Consider the following 21,661-nt stretch of genomic DNA (forward strand, 5'->3'; position numbering starts at 1 on the left):
AAAGTGCTAAACCTGTAGATTACTCCGGATCTACTCAGAAGTTTGTCCAGGACGGTCGGTGACGTTTGTCCCGGACGGTCGGTGACGTTTGTCCCGGACGGTCGGTGACGTTTGTCCCGGAGGAGGATTCAGGCTCAGAGTAGTCAACGCTTCACCCCAGATCCAGCCTGAAGACTCCTGATGCTTTGTGGGACCCTGAGCATTTCCCCTGCATATCAAGACAGTGTCCCCTGCTCGCCTCCTCTGATGCGGCGGGACAGACCGACAGACCGCTCCTCCCGTCCCATCCCGTCCCGTCCCGTCTCTCCCGGGCCTCAGCGTAATCCCCGGGTGCAGCATATGGGCCCTGGAGCTCCGAGGCGCACACTCAGGACTTACAAATATGATTCATTTCTTTGGCCGGGCTCTAATCCGCCGCGGACAAGCTGCCGGACGTCCCGCGCCGGAGGTACTCTGTAATCACGCCGACGCTGACCATCGCTGCCCCCTACCTCCTCCCCCAATGCCCCCTGCGCCCCCCCTCCCCCTCCTCGGCCCCCCACGGTCAAATTTCCTCTTAATCGATTCCTAATCCCAGCAGTGCACACGCCAAGCACGCGCCCGACGCACAGACGCACAAGCCAAGCCATCTTTTCTCAGACACTGACTCTTGGGTATTAAGGTGATTCGCGTCTGAAGATGTTTGTTTTGCCCGGAATGTTCCACAGTGCTGCATTTAACCATCTCCAGGCAGGACGGTGCAGGTTACAGGTCCGATCTGTGAAGAGGCGACCACGCTCACAGCAAGAACCTGTGTTTTTCAAGGCAGCAGTTCTTTAGCAAACAGCAGAAAATGAACACTTAAAACGCTGAGAAGGAAGATTTAAGGCCAAACTCTAGATTAAACTTTACATTTTTGGTCACTTTGTGCTCAAACGTTCGGCTTTGTTCAAGCTTCACCTAAATAAGTTTTGTTATTTAATTTAAGTTTAATTACTACAATTTACTCTAATACAAAAAAGAATACTTTTTAAAAATCCCATCTGTACTTTAAAAAAAAATAATCAAATGCGTCAACGAAACAAAGGAATTTAAACTGGGTTTGATCAATTTTTCAGATTCAAAATGTCCCAAATATGATACATCTTTGTCCGACATGTAAAAGGCCATATTCTAAACTAAACCTTACAGGATGAGCACCTTGTAACACATAAACTACAAGGTTTTAAATTCTCTCGATTTAAGATGTTTTCCTAAAGCGTCTTAATGCCATACTGTGGAGCATTCAAAGCAATAACATGTCACAAAAGACACAGTGCAGCTTTACATCCACTAAATGTGCAAATGGACTGTCTATTACAAATCTGATTCGATTTGGATGTTTTTCTGACGTGAATCAATGTTATATAATCTTATGGATGACTTTTGTTTTAGCTCGTCCAAAATGATCCCTGAAAGAAGATTTACCACTTTAAATGCTTTTGTCTGAAAAACGGCCTTGATTTCAGAACAAACTGACTGAGGATGAATCAGGGGTTGTATTAGAACCGTTTCTATTCAAAGTCTCAGAAAGGTAAATAAAATAAATAAAATAAATAAAATAAATAAAATAAATAAAATAAATAAAATAAATAAAATAAATAAAATAAATAAAATAAATAAAATAGATAAAATAGATGAATACATAAAATAAATAAAATAAATAAAATAAATAAAATAAATAAAATAAATAAAATAAATAAAATAAATAAAATAAATAGATAAAAGAGATAAAAGAGATAAAATAGATAAAATAAATAAAATAAATAAAATAAATAAAATAAATAAAATAAATAAAATAAATAAAATAAATAAAATAAATAAAATAAAATAAATAAAATAAATAAAATAAATAAAATAGATAAAATAAAATAAATAAAATAAAATAAAATAAATAGATAAAATAGATAAAAGAGATAAAATAAATAAAATAAATAAAATAGATAAAATAAAATAAATAAAATAAATAAAATAAATAAAATAAAATAAAATAAATAGATAAAATAGATAAAAGAGATAAAATAAATAAAATAAATAAAATAAATAAAATAAATAAAATAAATAAAATTAATAAAATAAATAAAATAAAATAAACAAAATAAACAAAATTAATAAAATACAAATAAAATAAATAAAGACATTTGTTTATGTTGAGGCTGAAACATATATAGCAAAAGTATTGATATTGCAATATTGGCAAAAACAATAATTTAAACTGTAACAAACTAAATATATCACAATAGCAAAAAGGTGAATTAAATGAGCAGTTTTATAGTAAAGGACCCTTGAATAGTTTGACTAAATTAAGGCATGTACATTTCACTTTCAAGAAAACTGAAATAAGTGTGCCAAAAACCATGAAATATTGCAATAAAATCAATACTGCGATACTTGTCCTATATAGCATAGCCCTACTTTGTGTTTACATTTTAGTTTACATTCCCAAGCCAACATTTTTCTTGTGTATCTGTTGTTATACTGAATGAAATACTGATAATCTACTGTAATACTGATAACACGAATCGACAGGTTCAAAACCAAAGCTGGAAACGGCTGTGATCAAATGACGATCCATAATTCAGGTATTAATACTCCAGAGAGACTGCAGTAACAGGATCAGGTACTGCAGTACTGGATGAAGCCGCCTCTGTCAACCTCAGCACACACTTCCACTAAGGACTTTACACAGATTACAATTTAACACCTAGTTAATATCACTAATAGTAAAAGTCAGACTCCAGAGCTGCAGATTAATCATATGTGCAACGACTAAAACACTTTAGACGGGATTACGGCTTTGGCTTGTAGTTAAAAACGGAAATGTTAGCTTTTTGACAAATGCTGCTAATGATTTTTTATTTTATTTTAGTTCATGACTTCCAACATGACTTTCATGTAAAAGTCCACAGAAGGATCAGAGGCAAACAGCGATTGTCTGTTTACGTTTTCTTTTCTCAGACTGAAATTAAGAGTCTCAAACTGTGGTGTGCGAGGTGTGCTTCTTCTGGAGGTTCGGGGCTTTTGTGTCTTGTCTTTACAGCTTTATGATTATTTTTATTTGATATGGAGCAGCGCACATTCACAAACGCAAGCCAGTCCGGCGTGTAAATGTGCCAGAGTCCACTATACTAGTGATTCATGTGCAATTACTGTGAAATCCATGTGCAATCCATGTGCCGTTGTGACACATATTCATGTGCAATTACTGTCATGATCACATGCAATGGCATTTATGTATTTATTTATTTATTATTTTTATCTTTATTATTTTTTTCCCTCCATCCCTTGTTGGGAAATGGGAGGTTTTGTCTATGGGAGTTTTTGTTTATAGGAGATCTTCTACTGAAAGTGTTTTTCAAACTTCCTATAAGTGATCTGTTCTTTTCTTCTGGATCTACCTCTGTATCTACCTGTGTTGCAACAATGTAATTTCCCCATGTGGGACAATAAAGGAATATCTTATCTTATCTTATACGGGCCAGTTCTCAGCCGTAGTCCCATCAGCGGGTCGATGGCACAAAGGTAACGTTTCTGGCGGGGTGTTTGCCACCTGCTTGGCTCCATGGAGATGTTGTGGCCTTGCCTGAAACGTTGCGCATCATGGAAATCGATGAATATCTATGGAATATTCAAGGCAAACGATCGTATTTTGTGCAGACGAGCAGGTGACGGAGCCTCACCATCATGCCCTCTCAATATGTGCAGTTATTTTTTTTATTTACAGTATTAATGTTCCATCTTTTCCTCATTTGCACACGGTTCAGTCTTGATTTAGTCCAAGTCCAGGTATAAACCCAAAATTGGGCTTCGGGCTTGGTTTTGTCTCATTGTGACGTGGAAAACTGTTCATCTCCAGATCTTAAACTTGGTATGACATGTCTGAGAATCAAGTGCGACACCGTCCTCCCTCATGTTCGGCCTGATGCTTACGTCCTCTCCCCCCTCCTTCACCCGCACGCAATGCCTCCTCCGGTGCCACCTCTCCACGGCGCCCCCTTGTCCCGATACCATCACCTCTGGGTTTGTTATTCCTGTTGATCTAATTTAGAGTATGTCCTCAATCCTCTTAGCGTCCTGCCCCCTCAGCGCTACGCTAAGTGAATTAGACCAGCTTACGTGTCCGTCTTCCTCCTACTCTCCGCACTGTCACTCTTCCCTTATCTCCCTCACTTTTACGTCCATCTTTCCCGGGGCCTTTTGGACCTTGGCCAGTGTCAGGATTAAACACGACAAATTGGTTCAGCTCCTTACAGACACTGACAGATGCAGAAGGGTCCAGGGTATGATGGGAGACTATATTGTCGATTCAACTTTGACACGCCCAGAAGTGATTACAGACCCATCTGTAAAAGAAAAATGTGCACTTGAGGTTTAAGTATTGTACACAAAATAGATTAATTGAATTGAAACAGCTTTTTGAAGCCTTTTAAAACATATTTTGATAAAAGACAGTACATGACATTCTTCTTTTATATATATATCTCAACATATCACCTGCTACATGTCCCACCTTTGCCAAATAGGTCAATATGTTACAGAATAGTGCACTGTATAGACAATGGCTGAGTCTGAAATAAAAGGAAAACACTTTGCTCAAGCACTACAACTCACATTATTTATTTAATTTATTTGTGCAAGGATATATACATGTACATTTGAGTATTTGTGAAAGGATATATACATGTACATTTGAGTATTTGTGCAAGGATATATACATGTACATTTGAGTTATTTGTGCAAGGATATATACATGTACATTTCAGTATTTGTGCAAGGATATATACATGTACATTTGAGTTATTTGTGCAAGGATATATACATGTACATTTGAGTATTTGTGCAAGGATATATACATGTACATTTGAGTTATTTGTGCAAGGATATATACATGTACATTTGAGTATTTGTGCAAGGATAAATACATGTACATTTGAGTTATTTGTGCAAGGATATATACATGTACATTTGAGTATTTGTGCAAGGATATATCCATGTACATTTGAGTATTTGTGCAAGGATATATACATGTACATTTGAGTATTTGTGCAAGGATAAATAGATGTACATTTGAGTTATTTGTGCAAGGATATATACATGTCCATTTGAGTATTTGTGCAAGGATATATACATGTACATTTGAGTATTTGTGCAAGGATATATACATGTACATTTGAGTATTTGTGCAAGGATATATGTACATTTGAGTTATTTGTGAAAGGATATATACATGTACATTTGAGTATTTGTGAAAGGATATATACATGTACATTTGAGTTATTTGTGCAAAGATACATACATGTACATTTGAGTATTTGTGCAAGGATATATACATGTACATTTGAGTTATTTGTGCAAGGATATATACATGTACATTTGAGTATTTGTGAAAGGATATATACATGTACATTTGAGTATTTGTGAAAGGATATATACATGTACATTTGAGTATTTGTGCAAGGATAAATACATGTACATTTGAGTTATTTGTGCAAGGATATATACATGTCCATTTGAGTATTTGTGCAAGGATATATACATGTACATTTGAGTATTTGTGCAAGGATATATACATGTACATTTGAGTTATTTGTGCAAAGATATATACATGTACATTTGAGTATTTGTGCAAAGATATATACATGTACATTTGAGTATTTGTGCAAGGATATATACATGTACATTTCAGTATTTGTGCAAGGATATATACATGTACATTTCAGTATTTGTGCAAGGATATATACATGTACATTTGAGTATTTGTGCAAGGATATATACATGTACATTTGAGTTATTTGTGCAAGGATATATACATGTACATTTGAGTATTTGTGCAAGGATATATACATGTACATTTGAGTATTTGTGCAAGGATATATACATGTACATTTGAGTTATTTGTGCAAGGATATATACATGTACATTTGAGTATTTGTGAAAGGATATATACATGTACATTTGAGTATTTGTGAAAGGATATATACATGTACATTTGAGTATTTGTGCAAGGATAAATACATGTACATTTGAGTTATTTGTGCAAGGATATATACATGTCCATTTGAGTATTTGTGCAAGGATATATACATGTACATTTGAGTATTTGTGCAAGGATATATACATGTACATTTGAGTTATTTGTGCAAAGATATATACATGTACATTTGAGTATTTGTGCAAAGATATATACATGTACATTTGAGTATTTGTGCAAGGATATATACATGTACATTTCAGTATTTGTGCAAGGATATATACATGTACATTTCAGTATTTGTGCAAGGATATATACATGTACATTTGAGTATTTGTGCAAGGATATATACATGTACATTTGAGTTATTTGTGCAAGGATATATACATGTACATTTGAGTATTTGTGCAAGGATATATACATGTACATTTGAGTATTTGTGCAAGGATAAATAGATGTACATTTGAGTTATTTGTGCAAGGATATATACATGTACATTTGAGTTATTTGTGAAAGGATATATACATGTACATTTGAGTATTTGTGCAAGGATATATACATGTACATTTGAGTATTTGTGCAAGGATATATGTACATTTGAGTTATTTGTGCAAGGATATATCCATGTACATTTGAGTTATTTGTGAAAGGATATATACATGTACATTTGAGTATTTGTGCAAGGATATATACATGTACATTTGAGTATTTGTGCAAGGATATATGTACATTTGAGTTATTTGTGCAAGGATATATACATGTACATTTGAGTTATTTGTGCAAGGATATATACATGTACATTTGAGTATTTGTGCAATGATATATACATGTACATTTGAGTTATTTGTGCAAGGATATATACATGTACATTTGAGTATTTGTGCAAGGATATATACATGTACATTTGAGTTATTTGTGCAAAGATATATACATGTACATTTGAGTTATTTGTGCAAGGATATATACATGTACATTTGAGTATTTGTGAAAGGATATATACATGTACATTTGAGTATTTGTGCAAGGATATATGTACATTTGAGTTATTTGTGCAAGGATATATCCATGTACATTTGAGTTATTTGTGAAAGGATATATACATGTACATTTGAGTATTTGTGCAAGGATATATACATGTACATTTGAGTATTTGTGCAAGGATATATGTACATTTGAGTTATTTGTGCAAGGATATATACATGTACATTTGAGTTATTTGTGCAAGGATATATACATGTACATTTGAGTATTTGTGCAAGGATATATACATGTACATTTGAGTTATTTGTGCAAGGATATATACATGTACATTTGAGTATTTGTGCAAGGATATATACATGTACATTTGAGTATTTGTGAAAGGATATATACATGTACATTTGAGTTATTTGTGCAAGGATATATACATGTACATTTGAGTATTTGTGCAAGGATATATACATGTACATTTGAGTTATTTGTGCAAAGATATATACATGTACATTTGAGTTATTTGTGCAAGGATAAATACATGTACATTTGAGTATTTGTGCAAGGATATATACATGTACATTTGAGTTATTTGTGCAAGGATATATACATGTAGATTTGAGTTATTTGTGCAAAGATATATACATGTACATTTGAGTATTTGTGCAAGGATATATACATGTACATTTGAGTATTTGTGCAAGGATATATACATGTACATTTGAGTATTTGTGCAAGGATATATACATGTACATTTGAGTTATTTGTGCAAAGAAGTATACATGTACATTTGAGTATTTGTGCAAGGATATATACATGTAAAATTGAATATTTGTGCAAGGATATATACATGTACATTTGAGTATTTGTGCAAGGATATATACATGTACATTTGAGTTATTTGTGCAAAGATATATACATGTACATTTGAGTATTTGTGCAAAGATATATACATGTACATTTGAGTATTTGTGCAAGGATATATACATGTACATTTCAGTATTTGTGCAAGGATATATACATGTACATTTCAGTATTTGTGCAAGGATATATACATGTACATTTGAGTATTTGTGCAAGGATATATACATGTACATTTGAGTATTTGTGCAAGGATATATACATGTACATTTGAGTATTTGTGCAAGGAAGGATTTCAATGCCAAAACAAAGTCAGGTCAAAGTTCAGAGACATTAAAACGCTTCACTCTTTAAAGCTGTAACTGTTGGTGAAAGTCATATCTCTCTGTGGACAGTGGCAGCGATCGGTGTCACAGATTATTCACTAAATAAATGAATAATCGAAATAAACGAGAGCCTGATTGAGTGAATGGTTACATGTTATAGGTATGAGTATGAGCGTATTTTCTGGAATTAGGGATTAGGCGTCAATCATTCCACACAAACAACAAAAAATTGAAGATAAAAACTATAATATTGAGTTAGACTTTCTACAAGAATATTACAACCAGGCAGAGGTAGGTCGTACATTTACTTTTTAATCAACTTTGAAGTAGCTGTACTCTTACTTGAATATACATTTATTTACTCTTACTCGAAAAGTCATTTAAAGGTCCCATATCATGCAAAATCGACTTTTCAGAGCTTTAAACCTTTCTATAGTGCATGTATTTCTTACGCTGCTTCTTCAGATATTGTTTTCTGTCAATCCTTTAAAAACACAACATTTATGCGTAATTCTATGTTTCGTCCTTACAATTAAATCAATGTTGAATAATAAATCACGTCCACACAGTCACTTTTACTTCAGTAATAGTTTTCCCCCAATACTCTTACTTTTTTCTTTTACAAATGTGTCTACTCAACCCGTCTCTACAACCGCGGGCTTAAATCCACCATGTCCATCATTGCTTGAGTGTTCATACTTTGTGCCTAATATGGATCTTAAATCTATCAGAACATGTTTTTTTATCGGCGCTTTTTTTTACAGACTTTACTGCGTTCATCAGCTTTGACACCGTAACGCCGGGACCTTTCTATTGTTCAATCCCCTTTTAGTGAAAACCTTTGGCCTTTCTCATCCGTGTCCTGCGCTCCCTTTGTCTCCCACACTCCATCTCTCCTCCTCACAAACACTTTCCCCCTCGCTCTCTCTTCCTCTCCCTGCACTTGGTTCTGGTGCTCGCTCGCTCCCGCCCTAATCCGGGCCTGACCTCAATCCCGTGATGTAAGGGATCATGTGACGCGGGTAAAAGGAGCGGGGCCGGAGGAGAGCGCCGACAAGGTGGGGATACGGGGTCTAATCCGCGATGCCGGAGCCGCGGACCAATCACGGGCCGACGCGGGGCGAGGTCAAGGGGTGCGCCATTAAGTCACCGGCCATAAAAACACACAAACACGTACAGGAGTCAACATGTTTGTCTGTGTGCGTGTATTTTTTTAACATGATTTAACATCCTGTCCATTAGCGTGTTGTTGTCAGGACAAAGAGGTCTGCGGGCTTTGATTGCAATGCATTGTGGTCTTTTCAGGTGTGTGGGGGGGATACGGGCCGCATTCCTATATGTTATGGCATCTTAAATGGGATCATCAATGACCAGAGTTTCAACTATTTTAATATTTGTTGAAGTTCAATTGCACTGATTTAAAAGTCTGTATTGTCCATGTTAAGGAAACTAATATTGAAAGGTGTTTTTATTTGTTTTTAAGACTGAATTGATCAAATTGTAAATTGCACAGACACTAAACACTAGAAAGTTAAGGTTTTTAAGAGTTTTTCAAACCCAAAATTGGTGTTATTCAGAGTCCAGGTACTTTTCTAAACTCAGAAACGCACGGAATTAGTGAGGGAAATAGAAAACGCAGCGCTTACAGCACAGTGAGCGCATGTGCAATTCTTCCTTCTCTCATTTGTGATAAACGTTCTCTTGTCTTATAAATAAATGCAGAACAAATGGTGAAACAAAAACAAAAAGATGTTTAGTCCTATTTTGTGTTTTCTATGTCATATAACGCTACTGAATATGAAAGTATTCTGAGTGTTCTGATTAGTCCTGGAAACAGAACAAAATCTATTTTCATTCAGATGTATTCAGTATTCTATAACTGTCAGAAAGACTAAGGGGGGAACCAAAGTTTAGTTCCGTGTTTCTGGACGGCCCTCTTTTACTGTTACTATTCAAGCTAACTATTCAGCAGCACCACATATTGTGTGCGTAATTACTATAAAAGTGAGTATTTGGTCGTGTTAATGTTTATCAATTGTATATTGTTGATGTTTATCCTTATCTTTGACAGTTAATGCACTGTATTCAGCTAAACTGCCGCGATCCATTACTTATCGCTGTTTTCGCCGTCAACTAGCTTGTTCTAAAAATAGCTCCGTCATCGGCGCATATGTAGGTTACTAATGTAACCCGAGTTCTATACCGCATATACTGTGCAATGTAGAAGTTTAGTAATGTGACTTAATTCATGTTTACTGTCTTTCTGTTCCCAGACCACACACACCACCAATTTGTAATATGTACAAATTAAAGGACATTCTCAATCAATCCAGTGTCCCCTGATTCTCTAACCGGAATCAACGGCCCATACTGTCCGCTCCAATCAGCGTTATTTCCCCTTGGCTAATGTGGATATTTCTACATTAAATTCTGGTCCTTCGAGCCTGGATTGGAGCTACGCTTTAGCAGTATGGACCACGCAGCACCCATGGAAGAGGAACTTACCAGGCCCCAGAGAGAAGCCCGTCTACCCTCACATCTGATGGACTATGAAGTCAACTATGGCGTACACAGCTCACATCCTCCAAACGCTTCATCCAGCTACAGCAGCAAACACAGAAGCACCTCGAGGAGAGCCCACAGCTCTGTATCTGGCTTCAGCTCACGCTCAGGGAGACACACGGCTTACTCTATTGGTCATTACCCACAAGATGGTCTCTCTCCCATACAAGCTGCAATACTGGAAGAGAATGCTAAACAACTTGAACTTGTTAACCTCCGGAGACAGATGGAAGAGGATGTACAGGCAGAGCGGGAACTTCATCAACTACAGACCCAAGCTAAAGCTGCTCAACGAAAACAAGAGGAAGCCCTTCAAGCTAAAGAGGCCCTGAGCAAACGCCTCGACCAAAGCCGCAGACTCCAGCAGCTACAGACTGATGTTGAACTAGCCAAACTGGTCACGTCAATGCTCAGTACTAACAGCAACTCCTCGAGCCCCTATCAGCCTCAACCAGCAGCTACAGCTTCACCTGCGCAGCAGCAAAGTACTCTAATTCAAGCAACAGAGTTAAACTCTGCATCGCACCCCACTCTCGTCAACACAAACGCAGTGCAGCCAAAACCGCCAATAGCATATTGCAAGTGGGAGCAGCCTCCGGCCACATCTCATCCCATCCAGGCTCCCTTACCAGCACCTGCGCCCTATCCTGGTCTACAACCACAACTCGGAGCAGAAATGCTAATTGCCTCTGCCTTTGGCATCCCCAAGCCCATGCTGCCTGTGTTTGAGAGCGGTCGTGAGAGTGACTTTGCCCTCCTGAAGATGGCACTGGATAGTCTGCTCAGTGACCACAGCCATCTCAGTGAGCAATACAAATACCAAGTGTTGCTAAGCCATCTGAAGCTTCCGAGCGCTCTTCAACTCGCAAAGGCATACATGCATCACTCAAGCCCGTATACCGCTGCACTCAACGCACTACAAGATAAGTATGGTCAACCAAGGCAGCTTATCCAGTCCGAGCTCGGCGCCATCCTAAACTCTCCTGCACTTAAGACAAGTGATGCCAACAGTTTCGACCTCTTTGCTCTGTCCATCCAAGCCCTAGTGGGTATGCTGAAAACTCTTGAAGGACACAACGGCGTGGAGCTCATGTGCGGGTCGCACGTTGACCGGCTGCTAAGTAAGCTGCCCCCTTCTTACCGTGACGGCTTTGTGGAGTATTGTCTTAACCGAGGGATTCTGCAATCAGGTTCAGACCGCACCTACACGCTTCCTGACCTAGCTGACTGGCTCCAAGTCAAGTCTCAAGCCAAACGCATTTCAAGTCGTGCCGCAGCCCTCTACCAGACTGAGTCAAGTAAACCAGCTAAATCTACAAAGAGCTTCCCCTCTACAACCTACAGAGAGCGGTCCACACCTGTGCTTCTCACAGTGAAGGAAGAGTCAACTCACTCTAAACCTGCCCAGTCCAAGCCGGCTTCAAAGTCACAGCCCTACTGTCCGCATTGCAACAACAAAGATCACTACCTGAACTCCTGTGATAACTTTAAGAAGCTCACACCCAACCAGATAGTCAGTTGGATCAAAGATGGAAACCGCTGCTGGAAATGTGGGCGCAGTCATGCGGTAGAGAGCTGCAACCTCAAACGGCCCTGCAAAGTGTGTAAAGAGCAACATCTCACAATACTTCATGACTCCATCCGTGACACCTCCAATGCTGTCCTGACAATGAGCCCAGGATCAACAAAGGTCTACCTTGACCAACCCAACCGTACGCAGCGAGTGATGCTAAAGGTGGTAAAGATCCTCATTCACAATGGCAAGCGGTCAGTGGAAGCACCTGCAATTCTAGACGACGGCTCTGAGAGGACAATCGTCTTATCACCAGTCCTCCAGTCCCTCAATCTTTCTGGAGTTCCAGAGACTCTTCCCATCCAGACAATACACCAGAATGTCAAACAGTTAGAAGGCCTGACAGTTTCCTTTCAAGTCTCTCCTCTTTCCAAGCCCAATGAGAAGTATCTCATCTCCAATGCATTTTCAGCTGATGGACTATGCTTTGCGGAGCACAACTACCCTATCGCTGCTCTCCAGCGGGCTCACAGACACTTACAAGGCATCCCACTTCAAGCTGTCGACCGTGTGCGTCCACTCATCCTCATTGGTTCGGATATGTGCCACCTCATCAGTCCTGTCATGCCAATTATACAAGGCTCTCCAGATGGCCCTGTTGCTGTCTGCACTCGTCTCGGCTGGTGCCTTCAAGGTCCCATGACTCCAATCCAAACAGCTCATAATCCGACCCAATGCCTGCATATTGCTACAGCTGCAGCCAACACGGAGTTACTCCAGCACGTGGAGCGCCTCTGGCAACTTGACACCCTGCCTTACTGTGAGAAAGCGGTAACCAGGTCTAAGCTTGACCAGCAAGCCCTCGACCTTCTCCAAACATCTACAGTTAGAATAGACAATGAGGGTACCCTGCGCTATGCCACACCGCTCCTCCGCCGCTTTCCACCGATCCCTCTTCAAGCGCCCAAAGAAGCAGCACTGCCAAGTCTCCGCAGCACCGAACGTAGACTTGCCAAAGACCCAGTAAAGGCCGCCACCTATTGCTCAGAAATCCAGAAGCTCAAGGCAGCAGGCTATGTAGCAAGGATCTCACCTGAAGAAGCATGCAAGTCCACAGAGTCCTGGTACATCCCGCACCACATTGTGCACCATAACGGCAAGGACCGTATAGTCTTCAACTGCTCATTTCAATACAAAGGCCAAACTTTGAATGAGCAACTGCTTCCAGGGCCAACCCTAGGACCAACCTTGCTTGGCGTGCTTCTTAGATTTCGCCAGCACAGTGTGGCAATCAGCGGTGACATTCGAAGTATGTTTCACCAGGTACTCCTGCTTGCTGCTGACAAACCCATCATGCGCTTCTTGTGGAGAAATATGCAGCGAGAGGAGGAGCCCGACATCTATGAGTGGCAGGTCCTGCCTTTTGGGACCACCTGCAGTCCATGCTGCGCAACCTATGCTCTGCAGCGCCATGTCCAAGACTCTCAAGCCAACCCATCAGGTCTTGCCGAAGTAGTGACCCAGGCATTCTATGTTGACAACTGTCTCTACAGTACACCAGACCCTGCTCATGCCAAGGCTGTCGTGGATGGACTGTGCCAACTTCTCGCAGAAGGTGGTTTTGAGATCAGGCAGTGGGCAAGCAACCTGCCTTCAGTCATTGAGCACTTGCCCACCGAAGCTAGATCTGTCAGCAGTGAACTGTGGCTGTCCCGCGATAGCGCTGATCTGAACGAGTCTACACTTGGACTGCAGTGGAACTGCCTTGATGACACCATGGGTTATCGACACCGCCTACAAGAGCCTCTTCAACTCACGCTCAGAAACCTGTACAAGACTCTTGCAAGCCAATATGATCCATTGGGGTTCATAATACCATTCACAACTAGAGCAAAGGTTCTAATCCAGGACCTCTGGAAGCAAGACCTCAGCTGGGATGACCCAATCGAACACCAACAGCTTAAAGAGCAGTGGCTTGCCTGGGTCAAAGAGCTCCCCAATCTCCTTCAAGTGCAGTTCCCCAGAGCTTACATGCCTCCAAATGCTGATACTTCCACAGTGACCAGGGAGCTCCATGTGTTCTGTGATGCTTCGGAGAGGGCATACGGTTCAGTCGCTTACCTGCGAACCACTGATGACCAAGGTAATGTCCATATTGCCTTCATCCTAGCCCGTTCCAGAGTAGCCCCGAAGAAGTGCCTCTCCATTCCTCGCCTTGAACTCAGCGCAGCACTAACTGGTGCACAACTTGTCAAGCTTATTGAGACCGAGCTCACCATTCCAATCCACCAAGTCATCTGCTGGTCCGATTCCACCACTGTACTCCACTGGCTACAATCAGAGTCCTGCCGCTACAAGGTGTTTATTGGAACGCGGGTAGCGGAAATCCAGACGTTGACCGACCTTACAAGCTGGAGGTATGTTGACTCGCCTCGTAACCCTGCAGATCACATAACCAGGGGCCTCACCTTGAAAGAGCTGCTGTGCCATCGCCAGTGGAGATTTGGTCCTACATTCCTCACTGAAACTCAAGACCGGTGGCCAACTATGCCTACCGCTGCTGCTGAACCTGATCAACGCGAGCTAAAGAAAAGTGCCTTCATCGGAGTTGTTACAGTGCCACCTAGCCCCCAGCTTCCTGACTCCAGTAAGTTCCACACCTGGACAGAATTAGTTCGAGCCACTCAGCAGTCCCGTCACGGGGCGGCTACGCCTGAAGTCAATATCGAAGCTTCAGACTTCATTGCAGCTGAAAGAGCCCTGCTAGTTCAAGCCCAAGTTGAGTCCTTCCCGGCAGAAGTTAAAGCACTCAAGACCCTTCGTCCAATTCCTAGAGATAGCAGGCTCAGTTCCCTCGCTCCAGAGTACGAGCAAGCAACTGGTCTAATCCGAGTTGGTGGCAGGCTTCGACGGGCGGCTGACCTCGAAACTGAAACCATCCATCCAATTGTTTTAGACTCAAGACACCCTATCACCAAGTTGCTTATCAAAGACGGCGACGAACGGCTCCACCACCCGGGTGCTGAACGTGTCCTTGCGGAGTTGCGACGCCAGTACTGGATCCTAAGAGGACGTGAGGCTATCCGCAAACACCAGTACGGCTGCCGTGAATGCCAATTTTGGCGTGCCAAACCCCAAACTCCAAGAATGGCAGATCTCCCACCGGCAAGACTGCGGCTCTACAAACCACCATTCTACTCTGTGGGAGTTGACTGCTTCGGTCCATTCCTTGTGAAGACTGGTCGCCGCCAAGAAAAAAGATGGGGCATTCTATTCAAATGTATGACAACAAGGTGCCTTCACTTAGATCTACTTGAAGGCTTGGACTCTGACACTTTCCTGCTTTGCCTCCGCCGCTTTGTTGCCCGTCGTGGGAAGCCATTTGAGATACTCTGTGACAATGGCACAAACTTCACTGGTGGCTGTCGGGAACTTCAAGAGGCCTTTCAAGCCATGAACCCTCAACTCCAAAAACATCTTGCAGAACATAGAATCAAGTTCCGGTTCAATCCCCCAGCTGCTCCCCACTTTGGAGGGACGTGGGAGAGGGAGGTCAAGTCGATAAAGGCTTCCCTTAGAGTCATTCTAAAGGAGCAAGTTGTTCCTGAGCCGGTCCTGCGCACCCTACTCATCGAGGTGGAAGGCATCCTGAACTCCAAGCCACTTGGATATGTCTCAGCCGATGTCGCAGATCCTGACCTTGTAACACCCAACATGCTGCTTATGGGACGCAAAGATTCGTCACTTCCACAAGCTCTCTACGACAGTGAAGACCTGCTGGGAAGACGCCGATGGAGACACAGTCAGGTGCTCGCCGACAACTTCTGGTCATCCTTCATCCGCCAGTACCTACCTGGTCTACAAGATCGACGAAAGTGGAAGACTGACGTGAAGGAGCTCCGCGTTGGACAGGTGGTCCTCATCGTAGATCCTCGCTTCCCGAGAGCATCCTGGCCCGTGGGCACAGTGACAGAGACATTCCCTGCACCAGATGGTCGGGTACGTACAGCGGCCGTGAAGGTGAGAGAGAAGACCTACACCCGTCCGGTCGTCAGGCTGATTCCTCTTCCTCCGCTGGTGGAAGAAGACGACAGCGCTCCTGATAGTCTTTCTGGTGATGGACAATTATCCTGACTGACACTTGGGGGCGGCTGTGTCAGAAAGACTAAGGGGGGAACCAAAGTTTAGTTCCGTGTTTCTGGACGGCCCTCTTTTACTGTTACTATTCAAGCTAACTATTCAGCAGCACCACATATTGTGTGCGTAATTACTATAAAAGTGAGTATTTGGTCGTGTTAATGTTTATCAATTGTATATTGTTGATGTTTATCCTTATCTTTGACAGTTAATGCACTGTATTCAGCTAAACTGCCGCGATCCATTACTTATCGCTGTTTTCGCCGTCAACTAGCTTGTTCTAAAAATAGCTCCGTCATCGGCGCATATGTAGGTTACTAATGTAACCCGAGTTCTATACCGCATATACTGTGCAATGTAGAAGTTTAGTAATGTGACTTAATTCATGTTTACTGTCTTTCTGTTCCCAGACCACACACACCACCAATTTGTAATATGTACAAATTAAAGGACATTCTCAATCAATCCAGTGTCCCCTGATTCTCTAACCGGAATCAACGGCCCATACTGTCCGCTCCAATCAGCGTTATTTCCCCTTGGCTAATGTGGATATTTCTACAATAACTAAATACATGTTCGAAGAATTCTCCCCCTCACTGTGTGCAGGTGTGTTTGTGTCAGTGCCAATTTCTACTTAATTTGATATTTGAGTCAAGAAGACATGAAAAAATGAAGCATAAACGTGTCATTCCTGTGGTGCTCCCTTAATCCTTAATCTGGGTCCAAACCTCCCAGTCCAGTCCCTCCTCCGCCCAAACCAGACCCACACGCAACCACACACACCCACACACACCCACACGCACCCACACGCACCCACACACACCCACACGCACCCACACACACCCACACGCACCCACACGCACCCACACCAGACCCACACGCACCCACACGCACCCACACCAGACCCACACGCACCCACACCAGACCCACACGCACCCACACGCACCCACACGCACCCACACACACCCACACGCACCCACACGCACCCACACCAGACCCACACGCACCCACACCAGACCCACACGCACCCACACGCACCCACACGCACCCACACGCACCCACACCAGACCCACACGCACCCACACCAGACCCACACGCACCCACACGCACCCACACCAGACCCACACGCACTCCACACGCAACCACAAGCACCCACACGCACCCACACCAGACACACACACACCCACACCAGACCCACAGGCACCCACACCAGACACACACGCACCCACACGCACCCACACCAGACCCACACGCACCCACACGCACCCACACCAGACACACACGCACCCAAACGCACCCGCACCCACCCACACGCACCCACACGCACCCACACCAGACCCACACGCACCCACACGCACCCACACCAGACACACACACACCCACACCAGACCCACAGGCACCCACACCAGACACACACCCACCCACACGCACCCACACCCACCCACACGCACCCACACGCACCCTCACCAGACCCACACGCACACACACGCACCCACACCAGACACACGCACCCACACGCACCCACACCAGACACACCCACACCAGACCCACAGGCACCCACACCAGACACACACCCACCCACACGCACCCACACCCACCCACACGCACCCACAAGCACCCACACCAGACCCACACGCACACACACGCACCCACACCAGACCCACGCACCCACACGCACCCGCACGCACCCACACCAGACCCACACGCACTCACACGCACCCACACCAGACCCACACGCACTCCACACGCACCCACAAGCACCCACACGCACCCACACCAGACCCACACGCACTCCACACCAGACCCACACGCACCCACACGCACCCACACGCACCCACACGCACCCACACGCACCCACACGCACCCACACCAGACCCACACGCACTCACACGCACCCACAAGCACCCACACGCACCCATACCAGACACACACACACCCCCACACACAGGGACCTACATATATATTGAAACCAGATATTTAGCGGTTTATAAAAGGTTATTTTCATTCATAATGTAATATGGGACATCTACCTGCGTTGCACCAATGAAATTTCCCCATGTGGGACAATAAAGGAATATCTTATCTTAACATTCATGTTTACAGGACTATTGCAGTGGAATGGTGATTAGACAGTTTATGCACCAGATGACCCGGGCCAAGCCTCTTTATTTAAATAGCACATTTAAAAAGAGCTACACAGATTACAGAGACAATTACAAAAGTTATTTTTGGTTTTCAACTTCTTTTATATGATGATGTCACACTCTCAGATGGGGCCAATGTTACTCTTGATAACATTGTATCTTGTCATGAAAAATCCAAAATGTCCATCTGTATTAAATATTATTGGCCAATAAAAAGTTTTGAAATTGTCTGAAACCCAGACAATAGCACTTGTTAAAAGAAGCCAGATCATAAAGGTGAGTTTTTGTTTTATTTATTTATGTATTTTATGTATTTTATGTATGTTATGTATTTTATGTATTTTGTATATTTTATTTTATTTTGTTTATTATTTTTATCTATTATTTTTATTGTATTTATTGTATTTTATTGTATATATTTATTTATTTTTATTTATTTTGTTTATTTTATTTAATTTATTTATTTTATCTTAATTTCATTCATAACATAAAATACATAATCAGTGACATACAGTTACACAAAGGTGGAACGAAAAGGAGCAGAAAGAAGAGCCATCGCACGTCTTTTCAACACTGACATCATCAAACACGTGACTGGATTTGAGTCGTGGACGTGGCGTTCTTCAGACGGAGTGGGGGGGTCACGCCGGAGAAGCCCCTGTCGCCCTCGGCTTGAGACGGGAAAGAAGAACCGTCCGTGGGAAGACGATCTGAGGACGGATGAAAAGGACGAGACCAGATGTAATGAGGGGATACAAACAAACAAACAAACAAACAAAAAGACATTGTAGAACTAGAAGATTATGAATGCTACAGCAAGTACTGGCCATGGATCTATTATATTATGATTATAGCTGAAGAATATCCAGGAATTGTAAAGATTCTGCTCCATGCATTTATTCATAAGTGAAGTGTGAACATTTTGAACTGATTGTGGGCTGGAAGGACTTATGTAGAGAGCAATACAATTACTACTACTTTGTACATTGTCTTTCTCTTATTCTGTCACCCCTCCCTTTTTCTTACCCACAATGCAGCAGCAGCAGCAGCAGCCTCGTCCCGCGCTCCTCCCGTTAATCTGGAGCAGGTCTGCGGTCAGCACTTTGAGCAGCAGACGGACAGTAATCCCCCGGCACAGATGGAGCAGCACCAGACTCTGGGAAGAAGAGACGACTGACTGTAGCAATGTATGACAGAGAAAAGTGTAAAATGGTATTTGCCAAGACGATTTTTTGTCTCCACTTTTCGACTCACGTGGGACACTGCGAAAACGTCCTGACTCTGGCACCAGCAGGAGGCCGCTCCATGTTTAGTCCTGACTCTGGCACCAGCAGGAGGCCGGTCCATGTTTAGTCCTGACTCTGGCACCAGCAGGAGGCCGGTCCATGTTTAGTCCTGACTCTGGCACCAGCAGGAGGCCGCTCCATGTTTAGTCCTGACTCTGGCACCAGCAGGAGGCCGCTCCATGTTTAGTCCTGACTCTGGCACCAGCAGGAGGCCGGTCCATGTTTAGTCCTGACTCTGGCACCAGCAGGAGGCCGGTCCATGTTTAGTCCTGACTCTGGCACCAGCAGGAGGCCGCTCCATGTTTAGTCCTGACTCTGGCACCAGCAGGAGGCCGGTCCATGTTTAGTCCTGACTCTGGCACCAGCAGGAGGCCGGTCCATGTTTAGTCCTGACTCTGGCACCAGCAGGAGGCCGCTCCATGTTTAGTCCTGACTCTGGCACCAGCAGGAGGCCGGTCCATGTTTAGTCCTGACTCTGGCACCAGCAGGAGGCCGCTCCATGTTTAGTCCTGACTCTGGCACCAGCAGGAGGCCGGTCCATGTTTAGTCCTGACTCTGGCACCAGCAGGAGGCCGGTCCATGTTTAGTCCTGACTCTGGCACCAGCAGGAGGCCGGTCCATGTTTAGTCCTGACTCTGGCACCAGCAGGAGGCCGGTCCATGTTTAGTCCTGACTCTGGCACCAGCAGGAGGCCGGTCCATGTTTAGTCCTGACTCTGGCACCAGCAGGAGGCCGGTCCATGTTTAGTCCTGACTCTGGCACCAGCAGGAGGCCGGTCCATGTTTAGTCCTGACTCTGGCACCAGCAGGAGGCCGGTCCATGTTTAGTCCTGACTCTGGCACCAGCAGGAGGCCGGTCCATGTTTAGTCCTGACTCTGGCACCAGCAGGAGGCCGGTCCATGTTTAGTCCCGACTCTGGCACCAGCAGGAGGCCGGTCCATGTTTAGTCCTGACTCTGGCACCAGCAGGAGGCCGGTCCATGTTTAGTCCTGACTCTGGCACCAGCAGGAGGCCGGTCCATGTTTAGTCCCGACTCTGGCACCAGCAGGAGGCCGGTCCATGTTTAGTCCTGACTCTGGCACCAGCAGGAGGCCGCTCCATGTTTAGTCCTGACTCTGGCACCAGCAGGAGGCAACTATTTTACCCAAAGACAAACTGACAGACTGCTCCACCCTCGCTGTGTGAACGAGAGGCTTCACAGGTCTTTCCCTCCTGCTGCTCAGACATATTCAGTCATATTCATGTGCAATACTCTGACATAATGTCAATCAATATTCCCCGTCCATATAACTGCTGTAAATAATAAAATAATAAATATGTTACTTTGCTACAATTATTTTTTATCTTATTTTTTATTTTATTTTTTTTACTTCTTATTAAGAATATAAGAGGTTTTGTCTATGAGTTTTGTTTATAAGAGTTTCTATTAAGAGTGTTTTTTCTTGAAGTTTTCTATAAGTTATCTGTTCTTTTACTTTTGTACCTACTTGCGTTGCAACATCGAAATTTCCCCATTGTGTGGACAAATAAAGGCTTATCTGAATATTTTAATGGTGGAGTTTACTGTACAAACACTTTCTAATAGTTTGTATTTTAGATTTTAAAACATTATAAACAGAAGTTTGAGGATTATAATAGTTATTATAATGTTGTTGTTGGTGTTTTTTTAATTAGAAACATAATTGATTGTTGTTCCTAGTTCAGAAACAGACATATCGCCTATATCAATGCAAATACAGTAATTAACATTAGAATAATTTTTTGAGCTTTTCCGTTTTGGTATTTTCCCTGATAACGCCTTTGAAACTGTTTTGTTTTTGTTTAAATTCTCACACAATGCCCCACCTTTTCAGAATGCTCCATATAAAAAAAGA

The sequence above is a fragment of the Eucyclogobius newberryi genome, unplaced genomic scaffold (assembly GCF_026437365.1).
Source record: "Eucyclogobius newberryi isolate DKJ021-1_F unplaced genomic scaffold, fEucNew1.0.hap1 SCAF_10, whole genome shotgun sequence".
Classification (NCBI taxonomy): Eukaryota; Metazoa; Chordata; class Actinopteri; order Gobiiformes; family Gobiidae; genus Eucyclogobius; species Eucyclogobius newberryi.